This window comes from Lissotriton helveticus, chromosome 1_1 (genome assembly GCF_964261635.1).
Source record: "Lissotriton helveticus chromosome 1_1, aLisHel1.1, whole genome shotgun sequence".
In the NCBI taxonomy this organism is placed as follows: Eukaryota; Metazoa; Chordata; class Amphibia; order Caudata; family Salamandridae; genus Lissotriton; species Lissotriton helveticus.
The window spans coordinates 800,664,850-800,689,207 of NC_136057.1; the positions used below are offsets into that span (position 1 = coordinate 800,664,850).

Genomic DNA, 24,358 nt, shown 5'->3' on the forward strand with positions numbered 1-24,358 from the left:
ACCTTTGGAGACCAAGGATTTCTCTGTATAAAAAGGGTCTGTGACCCCATGTAAAATGTTCTTGTTCCTGACTTGAATCTACCAGGGGCGTGCTGCTGCTGGGGCCCAGGGGAAGGCTTGCCTCCCTGGGCCCTGCCCAGCCCCTGGATGCCTGGAGGATTTTCCTTGTGGGGAGCTGTGTTGCCGCATCTTTGCTGCTCAGGACTTCTGGGACCTATTGCCTCCTTTTTGGATTTTACCAAGGCTTGTTACAGCCTTCCTACGCTTCCTTTCCAGACTGAGCGCGCCCTTTGAGTTGCTCCCCCCAGTGAGGGAGAGCCTGGGGGCTGAGCAGTGCAGCGCAGCGCAGCAATCCTCGCCGAGGGAATCCCCCTCATAGGGATTCCCCCCTCCTTGTGGGCTTTTGCGGGTGCCCACCCCGCTTATGTGGAGTTCCTGAATGCAGGTGCCCACCCTGCATAACGACTGCCTATTTGAATCTAAGCGGGTGCCCACCCCGCTATGTATTTGGTCTCACGAGGGAGCATACCCCTCTTATTCCTGGGAGAGATATCACCGCCGCGGCCCACGGCGAAAAGGAAGTCAGGCCACCAGGTGCCTGATGGCCGGCGGGACTTCTCGTTTCAAGGAGTAAGTCCCGCGCCCGCCCGGCAGCCTGGGGGAAGTCGCCTGAAGCTGCCAGAGCCTCGCAGGCTCTCACCCGAAGTCCCGGTCCCCGAAGGAGAGACCCCCGCCGCATGCTGAGAGCGGAGTCCACCGAGAGCAGCTTGGTAAGTTCAAAAGGGCTGGGGGGCTCCGAAGGTGCTTTGCCCTGGCCGACCACGGCCCGGGACGATAGCAGTGCAGACTGGGTCCACCAGGGAGAGGACCACTCCAACGATGGGCACCATTTGTAGTACGTCCACACACGGGCCCCGAGGGGCCCCTGCTTCCTTTTGATGGCAGTCTGAGCGGGCCCACCAGGAGAGCGGGCCGCTCCCACGTGGGGTATCATTGTCCCCTGAGCCAGCACGCACTGATGTCGGACTCATTATGTATTTCAGAGCCCAGATGGTCCCCCCAAGTGGCCATACGTGTATTCCCGTGTCCTGAGGGGCCCATGCTGCATTATTAAGATGGCCAGTTCTTCACCTCGAGAGGACCCATTGTTCAAGGAGCCAATGGGCTCCCAGGGGCATAGCTGATTTCAGAGCCTGGAGGGCTCCAACATGTGGCACCTTTGTTCCTAAGGGCTAGTGAGAGCTTTCCCAGCTGCCCAGCAAGTGGTGGGCAGCTGCACCATTTAGGTATTTCTTTCGAGGGGACATGTCTTTGTGAATCTAGGAGTGAGACGCACTCCTTTCGCCCCTACCTTGGCTTCCACCGCTGTGCAGCACTTCGTGCCAGCTTCAGCGTTTAGACCCCATGTCATTGGTCTCAGCTACCCAGCAAGTAGTGGGCAGCTGCAACGTTTAGGTTTTGGCGCAGTGGTGCAACCCTGACTTTCGAGCCTGGCAGCAGCCCTGACTCTCTGGACATAGGGCGTTTGAGCCCCCTTTTTAGACGGCCAGTTGCTGGGATGGTTACTTTTAAAGCGCGCCAGGCCCTAATGTGATTTATGCGCTAAAGTGGCTTATGTGCTAATGCTTTGGGTGCTAGGAAATGTATTGTGTATAGGATGTTTTGCGCACCGTTTGATACCTCTAGATATGGATTATGCATAGGAGGTTGTTTTACCTGTTTAGGTTTGTGTTAGGGAGATTATCCTTCCCTGTGTGATTTACGCCCCTAGTGTAATTCTTACTTAGGTGGTTAGGGTCTAATGTATTTAGACTTGTGGGATATTGTGCCTGTTATGATTTACATTACAGGTTGACGCTGAGTATAGTGTCTGCCAGTGATTACTTTCTGTGTTCTAAATTCATATATTCGTTTCCTATTTCTTTACCAAGTGCTAATTCTGACAGTGGCCCACGTGGCCCTGTCATGTGTAAATAATCCCTTGTAAATATTGCCCGTGGGCACAATGTATATTGTGTGATTACTATCTGATGTGTTTTGAGACTACAAAGGCTATTTTTGATATAACCGTGTGTGGAGTTCCTTTTGTGGGGTGCCTGGGATGTTGTTGCTGGTGGGTGTGTGCGCAAATGCTTTACACATTGCCTCCGGGATAAGCCTTACTGCTCGTGTCACGTTGCCAAGGGGATAAGCAGGGGTTATCTTTGGAGTGTAACTCCCTTGCCCTGACTAGAGTGGTGGTCTCTACCTGGCTTTGGTACAAGCCTCAGCCAACCAGAGATCCCATTTCTAAGAGGTACAAATGCAAAAACTAGCCACTGAAAGGAAGGGAATTTAAACAGGAGCTAATGGGGGGTGAGGTGTGTAATTAATGTCACTTGAGGAGCTACATCTTTGCTCGCAGGCCAGAGAATGTGCTGCTAGGCTTTATCTAAAAAGGAATTTTAGTAAAGAGGCTTAAAAAGTAGTAGCTATGCACAAGACTGATACTGAAATGTGCATACTTTCATATAAGTGCATTAATTTATCTTCTGCAGGTGTTCATGTCAGTGAAACTTGGCAGGCATTCAAGCATGACTGCATATTTATTGGTCAAATAAATGCGGAAATATACCAGTTTAGCTTTATTTTTTCACAAAACCCATAATAAATAATGATACAGATAAAGTTGACAAAAAATAAATATGGCTAAATACAGACGGAAATGACAAAACATAAATAGCATAAAACCGGGAGCCCTACTAATAACTGCCTTTTAGCGACATAATTGCCCTACTTATTAAACACATTTCATCAATATGCAAAAAGTTCCACTAATATTACCAAAACTCAGCCGAAAATTGTAACAAATAACACAAACGTGTGATTTATTCACTGCTCATTTAAATATTTGCCCTTCGCAAAGTCAGTCTTATTACTTTATACACTTATTGGCTGAACTAGCAAGAACTAGATTTGCTTAATACTATAAGTGTTCAATGTTCGCTCTGAATCGTATGATCGATGAACTACCGCCTAAAGTAATGCTGTCGCAAAAACAGAACACGTCCAGCAAATTCAATGAATCGCCACAAACAACACACCAATATGGCGATCTACATAATACAAAAAAAAACGTATTACGTGCTTCCGATATGAGGGGGAGGGATGGAAAGCACAGCACGTGATCAAGGAGCGTCACACTGGCGACTTGCAGCCCCGCCCCCTCATGGAGTACATGGTGTTCATACGAAATGCATTTCATCTACATGAGGAAGTGAGAAAGAAAACAGTTAACTGTCGATAGCTAATACGCTTTATGGGAGTTGTAGGCAAATGTCTTCATGGGATTTGTAGTAAAACGCTTATTTCCGCCTTTTCCGAATCTTGTTACGCATGTATGTGCTGAGACGAACGTGCTGTGCCGTGCAGTTACACTTTAATTTTGAACTGACAAAGACAGATATCACGTAAGTTGTCTTTTTATATATTTTTTAATTAAACAGGAAACGTACTGTTTTGCAAATTACTTGATCAATACCTATTGCATAGAAATGATCTTTTTTTCAATCTCATCATTTGTCATCGTATTTGCACATTCACTTCCTGTTCACTTAAATGCAGCTCTTGGCGCACTTTGCATGTTTCGCGTCAACGTCAGTGCTGCGAGTATTGTTTTGTTTCGCACAACATTATGACTGACAGTCACCGTCGTTTTGAACGTGCCGTTTTTGCAGATAAACCAAGCTTGCGGATACGCGCCTAGCACACATTCGAAGTGTAATTTCATTCTGGCAAGTTTTTTGAGTCCTTATGTGTGACATTACCTTGATCTTAGCCTGCTTATATATGACATTCCATTGCCTATGTGTGACAGTTTAAATGATTCTTTATCACGAGCTATTCCAGGAAGTGAAAATCGATAATTGTCAAAAAGCACCATCTTCAGTCCTGCCAAGTACCACGCATCAGGGGTTAGACTAACGCATGTTAGTGCTGATGTCTGCATCACTGCCATAAAATGCATTAGTTGCGCACAGTAGCACTCCGGGGGCCACCACAGTACAACAAAGGGTGCTGAATGAAGCTGCATAGCAAAGGCAGCAGGCGTGGTAATTAGCTGGGCTCTGGCAGTGCATGCGTGGATATTACTGGTCAGAGCCTGCCAAAATTGTCTCAACTTACATTAATGCCCACAGGGCAGACAGCTGGTGTCTGTGTTTACAATGACATTTGTTTTAAGGCAGGCGGGGGGATTTGCTGTTTGTAATTATGCGGAGCCCAGGCTCACCTCTGAATCTCTGTAAGCTACGTGGTCTTTCTAACCAAGGCTTGGGTTTGAACAACATAGAACAACACAGTTGGATGGATATCTGAACATTACTGTGTCTCTGCAGCACATGGATCAGGGTGGCGCTTTGCCTGTTGTTTTCCAGCTAGGCACCGTACCACCCTACTGTGACATCTCAGCGACGTGAGCCGATGATTGGTCCAGGAAAACACTAAGGCGGCAGCTTTGGTTTTTCCTTGCTTGCCGCCAAAGGAAACAATTAGCGCCTCGTGCTGCTGCAACCCCTGACAGTGTTCTCTGCTTCAGGGGAGGACCTGCTGGCAGAGTCAGTTTTTTGTTTGACCTGGCAGGTGAGCTTCCATCTTGAGCCCTCTTGTCCTGCCCATGCCTCCTCAGCAGCCTCCCAGGCCAGATTTTGAAAGCACCACTGTCTGCTCGGCGAGCACCCCCTGTGACACTGCCTGCAGCCAGGAATCACTTGTTACTACACAGCGGGAGACAGAAAGACCAGAGCCTGCCTCAGCAGTAACAGTGCCTCAGCAGTAGCAGTGTGGTAAGTATCACTGTAGCATGGAAGTTGCATTAAAGTGACTTTATTCTGTAAAAGCTTCACCCACGATGGGCAGCGACCAGCCGGCTCAGATCCAAGGAGAAACTGACACCGTTAGCTAGAATCCTAGCCACACGATCTAGGGCACGGGACGCGTACAACAACAATACATTTAAATGCCACCACAGAGTTGTTGATTATAAACACACCGCAGTCTCAATCAGTCATTTTTAAAGCGCACTACATACCCGCGAGGGTGTCCAGGCGCTTGTGTGTGTGGGGGGGGGGCTACTGATCAAACAGCCAGGTCTTGAGTATCCTCCTGAAGGTCTCCGGGTGCGCGGGACGGTGGCGAGTGAGAGGTCTGCGGAGCATAGCTGGCGGTTGGGGATGTAGAAGGAGAGCCGTCTGTTGAGGTAGGCTGGGCCAGTCTTGTGGAGTGTCTTGTGTGCGTGGGTGAGGAGCTTGAAGGATATCCTCTTGTTGAAGGGGAGCCAGTGTAGGTTTCTCAGGTGGGGGGTGATGTGGCCGTGGCGTGGTACGTCGAGGATCAGTCGTGCCGAGGCGTTTTGGATGCGTTGTAGTCGTTTGATGAGCTTGGTCTGGGCTCCCGCGTAGAGGGCGTTTCCGTAGTCGACTGCTGCTGACGAGGGCCTGGGTGACTGTCTTTCTTGTATCTGTCGGGATCCATCTGTAGATCTTGCGGAGCATGTGGAGAGTTTTGAAGCAGGAGGAGAAGACGGCTTGGTTATTGAGAGCGTTGAGTCGTGGATGATTCCCAGGTTGCGTGCGTGGTCGGTGGGTGTCGGGGCTGCCCCCAGTGCCGTTGGCCACCAGGAGTCTTCCCAGGCTGAAGGGTTGGAGCTGAGGATGAGGACCTCTGTCTTGTCCGAGTTTAGCTTCAGACGGCTGGCCTTCATCCAGTCGGCGACGGCCTTCATTCCTTCGTGGAGGTTGGCTTTGGTGGTGATGGGGTCCTTGGTGAGGAAGAGGATCAGCTGAGTGTCGTCAGCGTAGGAGATTATGTTGAGGTCCTGCTGTCTGGCTACGTGTGCGAGCGGGGCCATGTAAATATTGAACAGCATCGGGCTGAGGGAGGATCCCTGGGGTACGCCGCAGATGATCTTGGAGGCTTTGGAATGGAATGGGGAGAGACGGACACTCTGGGTTCTGTCGGAGAGGAAGGAGGTGGTCCAATCCAGAGCCTTGTCTCGGATCCCAGCGGCGTGGAGGCGTGCGCATAGTGTGCGGTAGCAGACGTTGTCGAAGGCGGCAGAGAGGTCTAGGAGGATGAGTGCTGCGGTCTCGCCGTTGCCCAACAGGGTCCTGATGTCGTCGGTGGCGGCGATGAGGGCAGTCTCGGTGCTGTGGTTGCTGCGGAACCCTGACTGGGAAGGGTCCAGGATTCTGTTTTATTCGAGGTATCGGGTTAGCTGTCTGTTGACTGTTTTCTCGATGACCTTGGCCGGGAAGGGGAGCAGAGAGATGTTCCGGAAGTTCTTGAGGTCTCTTGGGTCTGCTTCGTTTTTTTGAGTAGGGCGTTGATCACAGCGTGTTTCCAGATCTCTGGGAAGGTCGCGGTCTTGAGGGAGAGATTGATGACGTTGCACAGGTGGGGTGCGATGGAGCTGCTTGCTCTGTTGAAGACGTGGTGCGGGAAAGGGTCTGACTGAGAGCCGGAGTGGATTGAGCGCATGGTCTTGATGGTGTCATCGATGCTCACGCTGGCCCAGACTAGCAGGGGGTCGTGGTTGATGGTGTACGGAGGGTCTGTTGTGTTGCTGTCTGTTGGGGCTGCCTGGGTGTTGAAGCTGTTGTGGATGACTGCTATCTTGCGGTGGAAGAAGGTGGCAAGGGAGTCGCACAGCGCTTGCGACGGCGGGATGTCGTTGGAGCTGGGTAGAAGAGCTCCTTGCTATTGTGTGCGTTGTTGTCGAGGCGGTCTTTGAAGGAGGTCCTCTCGGCTGCCCTGATGAGGTGGTGGTGGTTGCGGATGGCGTCCTTGTGTGGTGCTTGGCTGTCCGGAGTTTGTTCACTGTGCCATTTCTTCTCTAGTTTCCGGCAGGCTTGTTTGGAGGCTAGGAGTTCTGGGGTGAACCAGCTGGCCCTCTTGCTGGTGTCTCTGTGGGGGGTTTCTTCAGCGGGGTGAGGGTGTTGGCGCAGTCCTCGATCCAGCGTCTGAGACTGTGGCCAGAGTCATCTGTTTTGGAGGGTTCGGTGAGTGGGCTGAGAGTGACGTTTGCGTGTAGTTGGTCTTCGGTGATTTTGCTCCAGCAGCGGTGGGGGATCCGTGGGGTGTAGTGGGTTTCTGGATGGCGAAGTGGATGCAGCGGTGGTCGGTCCAGAGGAGTTTGGTGGTGTTTCTGATGGAGACGTATGGGCTTGAGGAGAAGACTGGGTCGAGCGTGTGGCCGGCGGAGTGGGTGGGCGTTGTGATGAGTTGCTTCAGTCTGAGGTTGGCGAGGTTATCGATCAGGGTTGTGGAGTCGTTGTTCTCAAGGTGAAAGTTCAGGTCTCCGAGGAGGATGTAGTCGGTGGAGTTCAGGGCGTGCGTGCTGATCAAGTCGGCGATGGAGTCGCTGAAATGGGGGTGGGATCCGGGGGGGTCGGTAGACGATGGTGCCTCTGAGGGTGGAATTAGGGTCTGTGTGGATCTCGAAATATATGTGTTCGGCGGTGCTGAGCGCGCCGTCAGTGATAGTCGAGACCCTGATGCTGTTCTTGTGGAAGATTTGCGATTCCTCCTCCGACTCCGTTGGTGCGGTCTCTGCAGGTGATCTTGTAACCGTCTGGGATGGCTATGGCGATGTCGGGTGCGTAGGAGTCGTTAAACCAGATCTCTGTCAGGAAGGCGACGTCCGGAGATGTTGTGTCAAGCAGGTCCCAGAGCTCGACGGCATGCTTGTGTGCAGAGCAGGTATTCAGTAGTATGCATCGGAGGTGGTTGGAGTCTTTCTTGGTGGGTGGTTCGTCAGCTCTGAGGCTGGTGTAGCTGCTGTTCCGGCAGGTGAAGGGGCCGTGTGTGCGTTTCGGGGCGGCCTTGAAGAAGGTGTGGCTCCGTCTGGAGTTGAGAGTGTGCAGAGTGCTGGCGTCTTAGTGGCGGCGGTCGTCATGGCGGGTGCGGGGGCCAGGGTCCTGGCGCTGGGCGCAGTCCAGGCGCGGACGTGCGCAGGCGGGCTCGCCTTAGGTGAACCACAAGCCTGCAAGCAGGAAGTGCACCATGAGCCACACCGATGTGCCCAACATCATCTTCCCCTCCAACAAAACACGAAAAAAAAACTTACAAATTTCCAGCAAAATCAAGAATTAAGGCAAAAAGCAAATCCAACATTAATACATTGTATAGTCCTTAAATTTACCTAGTCTCCTAACTTCGCGAGACCTGGTGCATGCTACTATGGAACACCACTAACAGCGGGTACTTTCAGAAGCACTTGTGAACAGATCACAACTAGGGGTGGTAAATTCGCTGCCTCCAGTAGGTTGTACCATCACGTCCAATTTATGCCTAAACCAGTGCATTTTACTTCTGAATAATGATGTTGGCCTGCTGATGAGATAACCTCACAGTATTCCGTATATTCCACCAGCCTTTGTCTTCTATTAACACTGAACCTTTACTTGCCCTGACTGCTTTTAGTTGGTGCTGAAAAAATGGCTTTCCCTTTTTTCACCATAATGGGTATTTTGATCCAGACATAATCCTCAAACATGGGAAAAGTGACTTGCTTGTGAGTGTCGTTGCCAGACTGTGCCATTTTAGTCTGTTCGCCACAAACCTATGTATAACCTTTTCCTTAACAGTAGAATCAGCATCTTTATCCTTGATGACCAGTTAGTATTTAACCAGGAAGGGAACAAAGTAGAATGAACTTTCCTCCCTCTCAGCATAAGAAATGGGGTACCTCCTGTGGTGCAATGTGATGTTGTTCTCCCAGACTTTCTGTTTTATAAACTTTCACATTCAACCCTGATGCAATGCCTGTTTGCACACCCTCCTTAATTACCTTGTACCCTCTCTCCGCCAAACCATTGGACAATAGTGAATAGATATCAACCCTTAAGTGTTTAACATCATGTTTGGCCAGAAATTGAAGCATTTGCTGTGATCCCGAATGTGACAGATTGTCAGTAACTAAAGTTATGGGAGATCCCTCTATTGAGAATACTTATTCCAGGAATTTAACAGCTGATTCTGCAGAGGAAGAATTGGCAAAAGAAAAATGTAGCCACATAGAAAAATAATCAACCAAAAGAATGACATACTTCAAATATCATGGCAAGATATAAGGTCCTGAAAAGCCAAGACCTAATTTGTCCCAAGGTGTGACAGGAATGTGAACTGGATGCATAGGTACTTTGGTTGGATTCCAGCATTTGTCTGACAGTAGGCACTCAGGAAATTGTCCACTGATCTAAGGCAGGCCACCAATAGTGTTCCTTGATGCGCATGCATATCTTGGTGGTGCCTGGATTCCCCTGATGTTTTTTGCAAATAATGAATGAATACATTTTGGAAGGGGGAATATGTAAATCACCTCTCAAAATGAGTCCACCAACCAGTGAGACTACCTGTGCATATGTTTTTAAATTGCCTTTTAAGCATCTAATAACAGGGCCAACCTTTAACAATTTATGTGCCAACGTGTTTCAGCACCTCATCCTCCTGACACGATTGTAACCAGTCATCAGCAGTTAATATGAAATCACAATCCTGCGAAGTGCGAGCAGCATCAATGGAAGCAACACATTATATTTCATCATTGACCTTTTCCTCACCAAATTCTGGTAATGGCATGCGTGAGAGGCATTCTGCTCTGAAATTCTTTCCGCAAGACACACAACTAAGTGAAGTTCTATTCTTGTCATTTTGACACAAGTCTGTGCATCTTGTCTGACACCTGGTTTTGAAAGCCCCGTTAAAATGAATTAGGGTTTATGGTCCTTATGCAGTTCAAACCACCTGCCCCAAACCGACATCTTGAACTTTTGAACTGCCCATATACATGCCGGCGCCTCACGTTCAATATTTCTGTACTGCTTTTCAGAATTTCTGAGCAACCTGGGGGCAAACACAATGGTTTGTTGTTTACTTCCCAACTTTTGACTCAAAACTGCACCTAGGCCTTGAAGACTGGCATCTACAGTGATAACCGTTGTACAGTCTTCCCTGAATGCAGACAGTCCTGGTGATTGTACAGTTAAATATTTTACCTTTTCGAAACCTCTTTGTGCTTCTACAGGCCAAACAAATTACTGGCCTTTCCTAAGTAAAAGCCAGAGTGGTTACAATGATAAAACATAACCTGAAGCAAACCTTGCGTAGTATTCAGAAAGACCTAATGAGTGAAGCTCATTGCTGTCTGTAGGTGCACTTTCCTCCTTGATGGCCTTCACTAATAAAAATGTAATGCCCGATTCTGATCTGGTGTTTCCCAAGTATTCCAACTCTTTGGTAGCAAATGTACATTTTTCATTTCTAACTGTCGTGCACCTGAGCATTAGGATGGGCTATGCCTTGTCAAGAGTAATGTTATGTTCCTCAGGAGAATTTGCAATGACCAGTATGTCATCCTGGTAAGCCTGGGCCCCTATTATGTCAGTAAACAATACATCCATTAACTTTACTTTTGGAATATGCTGGCAGCTGATGCAAGCTCGAAAGGTAGCCTGAGATATTTGTAGGCATAGACGGGCATGCCAAAAGATGTCCGTTCCTGAGGCGCCTCATCTAAAGCAATTTGATGGTAGGCCGATCTCTATGACTGAGAACCACTTGGCATTGCCTAAGTTAACTAGCATTTTTTGTATCCTAGGTAGGGGATGACAGTCCACTAAAATGTTAGCATTCAGGGTTCTCAAGTCAGAGCAGAGCCTAATCTCACCTGATTTTTTTTGTGCAACTAAGATTGACGCCACCCACTGGGACGCCAAAAAATCACTTGCCTGATCGTTACTTGATTGTTTTGCCATTGAGGAGTGACTTCATTGGAGGGGACTTCCTTTGCTCTGCAAATACGTGCCAACACCCGCCAAAGCCACACCGCCCGCCGCCTCTCCCCCGAAATCGCGGACCGCGCGCTGCCAACTACACCTACAAGGCAGCGTGGTCCCACGAGAGAAGTTGAGGGGCGTAGTCAACTGCGGTACTTAACGGGAACGAGGACGCGGGACGCGCGCGGACGATGGGCGGGCCCGTCTGCGCCTGTCCGCGACAGGGCTGGGCCGTTCCTCTTGGCTCCTTCGGAAAACAGCTTTTGTAGTAAGAAGCCATTGATATTCTATATTTCTATAAACCCAAAATTAGATCACAGGGGTGTGGAATTTTATAAAATTTCTTCTTGTCCAAAGGACAAAATGTTTAAGAAATCTTCTTGTCCTGTAAAAAAATCAACTTGTCCCATTTGGTACCAAACAATGAGGTTTCAATGTATGACCGCATTCTCATGTAAGAGCTTGGATAGCAGCCTTTCTGATTATGCCAGGGCTCATTTTACTATATTATTAGAGACAACGGTCCCTAACATGGGAAATATAAGAACATATCCACAAAACTGCAATCAGCGTTTGGTGTTCTATTGTCCCAATGGAACTTTTTTTCATGTATTTACTTCCATACTAATATAATAAAGAGAGAGAACCCAAACCTTTGAGGCGGGTAATCTCAGGAACCACAGTGCCAATCAAAACACCCAATACAGCATTGGAAATGTCAGGGTAGGCAGATGGACATAGGGTATATACCAGCAAAACATATACTTTAGAAGGGCAAAGTACGTTGTTTGGCAAAGTAGTCCCTTGGAAGTAGCCCCATCTCTCATTTTTTTTTAAAGTAGTTTTACGTTGATTTGCCTTTATTTTGTTTTTAAAATATTGACATGCACCAAAGCTGATGTATTAAATGATTCCTTAGTGCAATGGTAGTTAATGTTTTCAAACTCTACATTGTAGCTTTCTGCACACTACAACCATTTTTAAGTTGCAAATATTTTGCTCTCTTAATCGCTTTTTCAAGGAGCACATTGTTTGGGGTACATTGTCCATTTTCAAAATAAAATCTCCAATATTGCTTCCATTCTTCTTTATACACTTGCACATTATAAAGGAGTCTTCTGGAAGCTATACACATAGCCACAACTTGTAAATGTTGCAGACAATGCACACTTGCTTTTATTGGATCCCCCGTCAGGAATGCAAGCTGAGATTCCTGCTGACTGTGTTTGAATATATCTGACTTGAATTCTCTGCTCGACCTAACTTTAATGCAATTGACCCATGAACATGTTACACAACTTTGTTTTAAACATTAGCATCCCGACAAGCCGAATAAACTGTGGGCGACCATACATCTAGCAAGCAAATGCAAATTTGTCACTATATTATTTCCCTGAGAAACTACCAATTTGTTTCAGAGGCGATGGGGGGATTTAAGGAAGCCAGCAAGAAAAATGCATCCGTTAGAAAACCCCGAAGACTGGCCATTGAAAAACTATTAAGGTACTATGGTTACAGCAGGCACTGACTTGTCATTGAAGATGTTAAGAAGAAAGGTCATGCCTTTCACAGAAATTTACTTAGTTGCCTCTCCAAGTCATACCATGCAGACTTCACGCAAAGTAAAGCTCAAACTCCACACAGCTAGTGTTCTGCATAGCTCCTGCACAACCCACGGGCATGACACACCTCATCTCTAGAACAACTTGTATCCTCTGTAGTGCAGCTCATACACTTTACACCTACTATTTAACAATTCCCTCATGCACTATCCCTTACCATTACATGAATGATGCACAGCACTGTTCATACCTATTTTACAGCTCATGTCCTGCACAGGTCACTGTAAAGATCACATGAGGTGTAGCTCAGGTACCATGTGGATCACATGTAAGACATAGTTGAGCCTTGCATTACCATTGTTCCTAGCATCTTCAGTATAGTGCACAAATCAAGGTATGCACAGCCCACGCTTGCACAGCTTATTCCATTTTGACAGGTAGTATCCTCTACGTGCTGAGGGATGCGAAGATGGGGTTCTTATAAAAAAAAAAGGAGATTATGGTGTGTGATTTACAGTCATATTCTGCTACTAAGTAAAAGGAACAGCCCTTTGATGGTTTTATTCAAGGGAGTAGCCAGAAAGTTAAAATACCCCCCACTTTGACCAATGCTCTGACAGCACCAAGTAAGTGATGTAAGTGAGCTCATACCTCCCAAAAAACTCCTTTGTCACTGCCATCCAAGCATCTGTCCATTATTCTTTAATACTACATCTGTCTGCTCATGTCCACCATTTCACCTTTACATTCAGTCATTCATTCTATCATTCATTCTTTCTTCCCATTCCATCCATCGGCCATTCCATACATCTACCCATCTGTTCACCCATCCACTATCTATGCACGCACCCATCCACTATCTATGCACGCATCCATCCACCCATGCATCCATCATTTGACTTACCCTTCAAACAATAACGCCTTTCAACCATCAATTGTTCCTTTTGCCATTCATTTATTCATCCATCCTCTCAGATTTTAATTTACTTTGCCATACATCCATACTCTCAGATTTTAATTTACTTTGCCATACATCCATACTCTCAGATTTTAATTTACTTTGCCATACATCCATCCTCTCAGATTTTCATTTACTTTGCCATACATCCATACTCTCAGATTTTAATTTACTTTGCCATACATCCATACTCTCAGATTTTAATTTACTTTGCCATACATCCATCCTCTCAGATTTTCATTTACTTTGCTATACACCCATCCTTTCAGATTTTATATTACTAGAAATCCTTTTATCCATTCCGACTTTTATTTACTCTGCTATCATTGTATCCACTGATCAATCGATCCATCCATCGTTTCACACACCCATCCACCCTTTCACCCACTCATCCATCCTTTCACCCAACCATCCATTCATCCTTTTATCCACTCGTCCATCCATCCTTTCATCCACCCATACATTCACCTACTCATCTATCCTTTGCCCCTCTTCCATCCTTCTCTCCCTTTTCTAGCAACCCATCTTCTATTTTCTTTTAGTTAATCATCTCTTATCTGCCAATTTGTAGATGAGAGGCCCATAAAAAACTCACCTCTGCTGTAGCTGCTATAGGGAGGGGTTCACTATGCCCCAGGTTTTATTGGTGGGGGGCCCATAATCAGTAGATTTAGCTTTAGAACCGCACGAGCTTTCAATTCACTAAAACATTAAAAAGTGTTGTCAAAATCCTATAAAATAATGCACCCATGGTCACAAACACACGCACAAATAGGTTTAGAGTGGTATTTTATCAGAGTTCAGCCCACTAGGTAAGAGAGGCAGCAACAGCGTGTTAAAAATATAAATATAAATGCTTAAGTTGCATTTGTAAAGATGAGAATTTTCCATAAACTTAATGTTAGAATATTGTGCAAGGCCCTACATCAAAAAGTGGATTTTGACAACACTTTTTTGATGTGGGGCTGGGCACAATATTTTGTTGCCCGTCATAGTTTACAGAAAATTCAACTTTACAAATGCAACTTTATCATTTATATGTTACTACGCTTTTGCGGCCTCTTACCTTGTGGGCTGAGAATGATCTGATAATAGCTCCGATCACAGTAATAGCCACAGTGTTGGGGAGCAGCCGTGATCTCGGCAGCTGGTGGTGATAGGCCGTGTGCTTTACACCAAAGGCACAAAGGCAATGACCTCTGAATGATGGGGCCACGAGGCAGGATTTGGGGAGTGCAGAGACTCGGAAACACAGGATTATTGTGAAATGAAGTACTTGTGCATTCTGCTTACAAGCAACGGTGACTGGCCTAAATGCTTTCAGCGTGCAGTTGTGAGTTACAGCCTGCACTCTGAATGAAACCGTGTAAGCAGAGAGGTTTTTTTTCCTTTTCCAAAAGCGTAAGGCAGGCCTGCCCCGCAACGTTCAAAGAGATGTCAGTGCGTGCCTTGCGCTGTGCTCAGAAAGGAGGGAAGCACTTCTGGGTATTGTCAGTAAATCAAAGGATTATTAAATCGTAGAAAGTTATGCCAATAAACGCAGCACGCATTTGGAAGCAGGTTAGAAGGATTTAGCAAGTTCTTTTCTGGGAAAGGTTTCTGCTGCAGGAAGTGGAGCCTTCTTGTCCGACGGACAATAAAAACATAATTACTTGTTGTCCCTGTCAGCAAACAATATGTCCTCGGCGTCGGGCGATATGAATTCCCCACCCCTGAGATCATGGGCAAGCGGAAATTGGCCCCTAGTGGTGGGAAGGCATGCAAAAAACAAAATGTACCAATAACTAACTTCTTGAAAAGTGCAGTTGGGATAATTACTAACGAAATAACCCAAGTCGTAGAAGAACTTGCTGCAACAATGGATGCTTTAGATGCGGTAATGAAGAAATCGGATAGTGAGGCAGTGAAAACATTAGTGGCCCTATCGCCTATTGCTTTGAAGAATGATGATATTGGAAAAGAAAACACTTCTGTGGTAGAGTCTTTATCCTCTAGTACCTGCGAATCAATAATGGAGATTAGGAGAAGTGCTAAGAATCCCTGTATAATGGCAGGATCACTAGAAATATCCAAATTGACTGAATCTTTGGAAACGGACTCCCCACCTGCAAAAAAACAGAAACAAACTCTTCCCAAAGTTAAAGAAACACCAAACCAAATCAGAAAAAAAGGTAACATCTAAACCAAAGGCCAATAAAGGGGTAAAATATAATGCAAATAAGGAAAATGACTGTGCCATGAAACCCTTGAATTTGGAAAATTTGTTAAAAAAACTACATGGGAAAATGGACAATATTTAACGAAGATTGATGTCCGAAATAGACCTAGTAAAGAAGGATGTTATGCGTCTTGTAGAATTGGTTTTAAAATTTGGAGCCCAAAATGCTTTAGAGAAAACCCCCGTGACAAAACCATTGCCTATAACATGGAAAGACCTTCTAGGGGTACAAACTGGGCTACAAGGCCAAGACGGTAAAATGAGACTGAGACCAAGACCCGTATCTCAAGGATCAATGCATCAAAAGGATTCTCCTTTGGGTCCGTATACAAGTTCGGACAAAAACGAGCCAATGACCCTAAATAATGTAAAAAATCATGAGGCGTTAAATGAAGTAGGCTCCTTGAATAATAATGTTTTGGATGTTTTATATTGACCCCTTCTGTGATAATCTTGAAAAATGTGCCTAAAACAAGGGGGGATAGGAAAGAATCATATGACACATTAAAAAATCAGGTGGTGCACTGGATCGCAAATAAGTCAAGTTTCAATATTGACCTATTACAGAAAAATATCATAATGCTGAGAAGAGTAAGCTGGGTAGAGAAATCAAGAAAAGACTGCTATGGGGATTGTGTGGTAGTCTACTTCCGCAGCAGGGAATTGGTGGGTAGCTTGCTAAATCGGCTTGGCAATTGTAGGGTTGGATCCAATATATACCAGGGGGACAAGATCATAGCTCTCCCACTTGGATATTTTTATAATCCAAGGAATGAGCAACATCATATTGGAAATAATAATCTGGGAATGCCAGAAGTTATGGGGATCACCTCTTCAGTAAATAGATTTTTTCCACTTAGTCAGCTTAGCGATCAAGATTGACATAGAATAAAAGCTAGGGATGATCAGAAAGCCCCACTTCTTGAAAACAGGTTAATTTGTGTAAATTAGACTGGACTATCTGTAAAAAATGGCTGTGGTGGGAAGATACATTATGATCAGCAGTCCATAGAAAATGAAAAGGGAGTAATGTGTATCGAACAAGTGCCGGAAAATAGGATAATACAGATAAATGAGAGTGGGCTACCTGTAACATATGCTAGTCGAAGGATAGTACCCTATGATCGACAGCCCTTAGTACAAGAAATGGGGGAAATGGGCACGGAACAATTGGCTAGTGAAAGCCAACCTTGCCAAAAATATTTAGGTATAATGTCATGGAACGTGGCAAGGGTTAGATCGAAATTAAATGAGGAATGGCTGAAAAAACTAGAGAACCATAGTGTAATTATGTTACAAGAAACGTGACATATTAGACCCTTTTTCATAGATGGCTACCAAATTATATGTACAGACGCCATACCATCTAGAATGGGTCATGCAAAGGGTGGTCTTGCAGTCGCAATATCACTATCTTCCTCCCTTGTTAAAATAAAATCATATACTAGCTCACAATTTTATAATTTTTTTTTTCTTAAAACTGAGGGGAGACCGTCTGTTGTTGTTATAAACTTTTACAATAATATTTTTGATAAAACTAGATTTAAGGTGATTAATTTGCTAGAAAAAAACCTTGATGATTTTCTGATAGGGTTGGGGGGTGATTATATGTTTGTATGGGCTGGCGACTTCAATATAGATAAATGTAGAGTTGTTGTGGAAAAACAATGTGGATACTTGAATGACCGTGGAGATCCAATTTCACTTTTCGCCCACGATACATATGGAGAAGCCATTAACTCTGTTGTCCACAAACACGATTTGGCAATCTTGGATGTAAAAAGTGAAGATGAACACCACCCCCCCATACCTTTGTTGGTTCTAGATCTTTATCAACAATCAACCACTTTTTTATTACTGACTACTATACAAAACTAGTGCGCTGTGTTGTTTGTTTTGTGTGAAAGTTAAGAATAAAAGATCCATGAAATAGCGAGAGAAAGGACGAACCGCAGAAAGGAGCGAGGGCCCTCCATCATCGCACCTTCTCCCTTCTGAGCGGACAGAGCTGCGGGCTGCCGTGACTCACAGAGGTGGTCCGAGAAAGTGACCCGCTGAGCGGACAGAGCTGCTGATGTAATTCGCGCTTTTTGGAAACAATCTATCTTCTAAATAACAACAGTAAACTCCCTTGCCTCGGTGTGTGCCTCGGTGATGTGACTAACAGAGGCGGTCAAAAAAAGTTCCCCGCTGATCTGACATTGCTGCGGGCTAAAGAGACACGGGGAGGTCCATGTCCAGCCTTTACCTTGCGGGTGCGATAATTGAAAACAGATGGTGCTGCTGCTCTCTCCCGCAAGGGAAACGCCAAACGTGCACGAGTGCCAATAGAAACCAATGCAAAACATGCGCGAGTTTCAAGCAAAGTCCTGAGCGATTCCAAAAGGTGCCCTCCTCAGCAACGCTTGCGTGCTGCGTAGGCGAGACCTAAAATGGGAGAAAGGTATGTGGGTCTTCATCCACTGCTCCAGGAGGATGACTCTATCATTGCCCACCGCTCCCCCAGGCAGCCCAGCAAGCTGGATGTTATTGCGCCTGTTGCATCCTCCCACATCTTCAGCCCTGTACTTAAGGTCTACACCCGCATGGCGTACATTTGTTGTTGCAAGGTGTGGTGCGCCAGTCATAGTTCCTCAATAATCACTCAATTTGATTTTAACTTTATCAGCCAGTTTGTAATGATCTACCCTAAGAAGGCTCAGTTACGTGGCCACCACGGCCACCACTCCAATCTGGTGCTGCAGTGTTTCCTTGGGATCCGCAATAGCTGCCAGTATTTTAGTCAGTGTGAGCTGCAGAGCAGGCGTCAGAGCTTCTAGACCAGGGCCCGGGGGCGACCCCTCCTGGGTTGCCCCTGTGTTTCTGCAGATGGGCCCCTGTCTTTTTGCCTGGTTCTGCCCATCGTCCCGGCACTACCAGGCCACCCACGGGGCTCTGATCGGCAGTTCGTTCAGCAGCTACTCTTATCCACCTGGTCCGTGCCCCAATACACCAGATCTGTTCAGTGGGGCACTCAGCCACTCAACTTCAGTCTCAAGCCACCTCCTCCCCAGCGGTTTGCAGTGGGTATAGACCCACGCCGAGCAACCTCCGATGCAAGCACAGAGGATCCCTAAAATGCAGCCAGAGCTCTATCCTGGACCCCTGCCGAATCTCCAGACATTTTCCAGGGCCGCAAGAACCAATCAGTGTCAGTGGATGACACCAAAGTCCCTCGCTTCAGGCAGCCCTCCTTGTCGCTTACCACAGGGGTGCTCTCGAGGTTCCATCTGCAGAAATTGTCAGGAGGTGGGCCTCCCCGCCACCTCCTGGGGTCTCCTCTAGGTTACCACCTCTTGTTTAGGCCTCTTCTCTAGGCGGCGTCTAATTTAGCGCTAGGCCCCAGCCACCTCATGTAAGGGGGGACCTTGTTGTCCCACAGGGCAATCGCCCTGTGTTCCGTTTCCTCACCTGCCATGCAATCTTTAGCTGGTGTGGGGGGGGGGGTGGTGTCTGCCGTCACCACCAGGGACTAGGGGGAAGGGGGGTTCAGATTAGGGCTAGGCCGTGCCATGATGCGTCTCTCCAGGCATGGGCGGGCGTTGTATGTCAGTTGAGTTTCGTATCAAACGGACCCCAGACAAAGGTTCTGGTTCTTCGGGCAGTTCAAGGATGCAGTCTACTGGCCCAGGGCATGCTGCTGCGGTCCCAGCCTGTGATGCCCAGCACGATCGGGCACGGTGCCTCCAGATGTGCCGTCGTCTTACAGGGCTCCCTCTGCGATCGTTCTCTCCATGGACCGCCTACTGCCACTGTGGCACACCCTTGCGCTCTGTGTACTCTTGTCATCTGCCGGGATCAAGATTGCTTTCCAGGCGGCTTCCAGGGTATTGTTAGTAGATATAAGAAGATTGTCGGTAGACGTGTGCTCGCTTCAAGCGTCCACCATCCTCATCGGCCAAACCCTTGTTGAGTCCTCACTTATTTTGTTCCACCACTGTTTAGTGCAATTCTGTGTCCGTGACTTGCATGTTTTCCTACTGTTGTATTCCGTCATCTGCTCTCTTTTTTTGGCATTTTTTTTTGCTGTATTTTCTCTTCTGCTTCCCGCCTATTGCTAACGCTGCCCACCTCCTACCAGGTGCCCCTTCCACCTCACATGACCTACTTAAAGAAAGCTGTATCTCAGCTGCACTGCTAGGGTGCTGAAGGCATGCCAAAGGCAAGCCCATCCGAGCCAGGACCCCAGGCTCTCCGGCTACTCGAAGATACACCGCCTCCGAACCCTGGCACCGGACTCCGCAAGAACAACTGAGGCTGTACACGCCTGGATCTGTGATAGGACCTTTTACCTGCTGGCACTGTCTCTTCTCGTGCAACACAGGAGCGCCTGCAAGCATGACCACAACCACTACACCAACCATGACCTCTTCAGAACAACTCCACTGCCTCCTAGTCAATACATGATCTCTCTGCAAGCATGCCACCGAGATCTTGGACACCAGCACCTCTCTCACCACTATGTCATTTTTCTCACTGACACCTGGGTCACAGCAACTGTGCCCGGCAAAGCCTGACAACTACAAGATAGCAGACCAAGACAGCATCAACAAACAGAGAGGTGGAATCTCCATCATCCAAAAAGAAATCATCCACTGCTCCACCAGCACAGACGACACCACCCCATTTATAGAACACCTCAACATCTAACTCCAAACTGACTGCAAAACCTCCAGGACCTCTCCCCAGCTTTTGCGACTTCATCCCAGAATTCATCGCCCCACTCGCCATTGACTCCAAACACTACATCTTCCTCTGAGACCTCAATTTTCACCTCCTCAACCTTAACAACGCCAACCTCCTCGAAAGCTTAAACAACAGCTGCACAGGTCCCAGCTAGTTATAACCCCACACACATCGAAGGATACAAATTCAACCCCATCTTCACGGCTAGCAACAAAGTCAAGTACAACTATGTCACCAAGCTCACCTGGACAGACCATGCCATCCTCCACATCACCATCACAGAACCCCCTCCTGGCACCACCACCAAGCTGCCCAGCACCTCACCCAGCAGCTGGAACAATTTATCAGAAAGCCAGTGGACCGACGCCTTCAACACCTCCCACCCTGATACCGCAACCAACCTAGAACAGGCCGTCAATTTATCTGCCTGGATCAGTGATTGCGCCAACAGTCACCCCGTCAAGCCTTCCAGAATTGAGAGATCCTCCAAACAATCCAGTTGGGACACCATGGAACGGAGAACCACAAAACGCAAGCAGCTTGAAAGGAACTGGCGGACCAGCAAGGAGCCCACAGACCTAGCCTCAGTCAGGACATCCCTCAAGCAATACCATCAACTCCTGAAGGAGCCTAAAAGGAGCACCCATGCCGTCTGCAATTAAGCTAGTTCTAACCACAGCGAAGAACACCTCAATGGAGAGTTCTCCAACCCCTTAGATACCGAAAACTTTATCGCCTTTTCCCAGGAACTCTGCTACACCCTGGCACGATTCATCCACAACAAGGTTTTCATCATCTACAAAAACCTCAAACCCCAACCCAGTGCCGCTGACATCCTCGGTCTCCTCGCTTCCACAGATGCAAACTCTGACCACCTGCTCACCACATGGAACCAACTCACCACACAAACTACCACCTCAACACATAAAATACCACAGCCATCATGAACCCTGTCCACTCAGCAGCACCCACAGAACCCCTGTCCCTACCACATCATCGGCCTTGGAAGCAAGATGATCAGCAACAAGTTCACTGTCCTCTTCAACGCATCCTTTACCACAGCCACCTTCCCCAAAGAATGGAAAACAAGCAAGAGTCAAACCGTTTCTCAAGAAACCGTCCGCCGACCCCAGCGAACTCGAGAACTACTGTCCCATCTCTCTGCTCTCCTTTCCCGCCAAAGTTTTCAAAGGCCATCACCCACCAACTCATAGAACACCTTGAGAACAACAATCTCCTGAACACCTCCCAATCCGAATCTTGTACGAACCACAACACCAAAATCGCCCTGATCGCTGCCACCGACTACTCCGAACCCTGCGTGACCGGAGAGAAACGGCTGCCCTGATCCTCCTTGAGCTCTGGACACCAGAGCTCTGGACACCATTTGACACCATATCCCACTGCACTCTTATCAAGAAGCTTCACCACATTGGAATCCAAGGAGATGTCCACAAACGGAACACCTCCTTCCTCACTGGAAGAAACGAAAGAATTTGCCTACCACCTTTCACCTCTGAACTCAAGAACATCATTTGCGGCGTCCCTTACGGCTTGTTCCTGAGCCCTACACTGTTCAACACCTACATTACCCCCTTGGCCAACATAGTCAGAACCCATGGACTTAAAACATATCCTACACCGACACCCTGCTCATCCTTGTGCTATCAAAAGACCCCTCCACCATGAGGTCAACTTCCGCAAGTGCATAATGAGTATCGTCAACTGGATGAAAGACAACTGCCTAAAACTCAACACAGACAAAACAGAAGTGATGATTTTCAGGAACAACACCCCCCCCATGGAACAACTCCTGTTTGACTTCCAAACTAAGTCCCTCGCCTACTCTGACAGACCATGCCTGCAACCTTGGCATCATCTTGGACAGTAAGCTTGCCCTGTAAAGCCAGGTCAACACAGTCTCCTCTGCCTACTGCCTCACTCTACGCATGCCCAATAAGATCTTTAAAAAAATAATTCAGCAGCCAGACTCTTCCTCAACCTCCCAAAGCAGACTCGCATCACCCTCTGCCTCCGGAAGCTCTGCTGGCTCCACATTCAGAAGAGTTGTCAATTCAAGAGGCTGCTCCACACCGGGTGATTAGCCATGATTTATGAGTCTTATTTGATTGAAAGTCGTATATTTTATTCTTTATTTCTGGTAAAAAGGTACAAAGCCCATCCACCAACCCCATATAATGAACGGGGTGGTAAAATACTCCAAATAAAAATGTACTGTAAGAGGAGTTGGAAACCAACATATAACAGGGCGCTCAACTAAATCCAGGGTAAAGTTAAACAGTCTTCGTGTAAATCGGTGCTTCCAGGGTGGAGGATGCGGTTCCCAACATCCACAAAGTTATACCTAAGTAAACCCACAAGTTAAAATGATTCCCTCCCGAATTTACTTCTGGAAACACTATAGATGCTTTCCACAAATCAGTGGAGCTGGATATTGACAAACTAATCTACCAACAGAGGAAATGTGGTACTCTCAGGAAGTATGACAATCTTACTAATGGGGAGAGGAAGGCACTTAAAATTTTGAAGGCTAAAGATGATATTACCATCCGCGTTGCGGATAAGGGAGGTAATATAGTTATTATGGATACATCTCAATATAATGCTGAAATCCTCTCGCAATTGAATGTCAGATATTATGAAACACTGAGTGACAATCCACTAGGAGGTTTGAAATTGAAGATTAATGAGAAACTTAAGACCTGGTATGATCAAACACTCCTGGATATTGATGAATTTAATTATTTGTCAGTCACTTCCCAACGGGCACCATGTTTATACACTTTACCAAAAGTGCATAAAAGCAGAGATAATCCTCCAGGAAGGTCCATCATTTTGGGAATTGGTGGCCCAACTGAAAAACTATCGGAGTATATAGATACATTCTTGAGGCCGTTTGTTTATAATCTCCCATCACACATGCAAGATACAAAACATGTGTTGAATATTATGTCAGATGTAATTTGGGAACCTGGCATGTATCTGGTAACCCTTGATGTGGTCTCATTATACTCTAATATAGAACATCATTTGGGGGTAGCTGCACTAAAGACCTTTCTCAACAGGAGACCGGTGGAATTATTAGAACACACTCTGATGATTTCGGAAATGACTGAACTAGAACTGAAAAATAATGTATTTATTTTCAATAACAAATGGTACAGACTGTCTTGGCACAGCGATGGGTTCCAGATTCGCTCCGTCTTTCGCTAACCTCTTTATGGGGTGGTTTGAGGCGGAGTGGATCTGGGGCCATCGTGGACAGAAGTGGGTGGACAACATTCACTATTGGGGTCGTTTTATAGATGACTGTTTAATGATTTGGACCGGGACCCTGGAGAAGCTACAAGAATTCTTTATTTAAATGAAAACGATGTTAACTTACGTTTCACCACCCGGTATGATCAAAAGAGGATTACCTTTCTAGATATTGAACTATATATTCAGGATATGAAATTATGCTCAAGGATGTACAGGAAAGATACTAGTTGTAACTCAATATTGCATGCAAAAAGCTGCCACCCAAGCAGTCAAATAAATTCGATACCCTATGGTGAGATGGTTAGGGCTAGAAGAAATTGTTCTGTAGACTCTGAATTTCACATGAATGTGCAGGATATTGCAAATCGTTTTGAGGCGAGGGGGTTTAATTACAAGGTGATTGATAAGGCTAAGAAGAGGGTGTTTGGTCTCAAAAGAACTCATACTCTGGTACCTAAGAAGGAAGTAATTGGTGACATGTCGGAACGTAAGGTACGCCTTGTTACCCATTATAATATTGAGAGGCACAAATTATACTCTATACTTAATAGACATTGGCATTTGCTTCAAGCAGATAGAGATTTACAACCCTTCATTAGTGACAGACCAAGTGTAACTTTTAGAAAGGATAAGACACTATCGAATGATCTCAGTCCTAGTGAAGGCGTCTAGAACTTGGCTTACTAGTCCGACTAAGGGCTTTCATAAGTGTGGAAGGTGTAGTTCTTGTAGGTGGGCCAGGAAAAAGGTGACTAGTTTCAGTTATAATCGTTCTGAAACTTTTGAGATAAACACCTTT

General features: G+C 46.6%; 1 long non-coding RNA gene across 1 annotated transcript in view; it reads left to right on the forward strand.

The window, feature by feature from the left end:
- Positions 1 to 3,176: 3,176 nt before the first annotated feature.
- LOC144817652 (uncharacterized) overlaps positions 3,177 to 24,358 on the forward strand; it is a 105,744-nt gene continuing 84,562 nt past the window's right edge. Inside the window, exon 1 of the long non-coding RNA XR_013606936.1 lies at positions 3,177 to 3,449. This is a non-coding gene — a long non-coding RNA (uncharacterized LOC144817652). The remainder of the gene's footprint in view (positions 3,450 to 24,358) is intronic.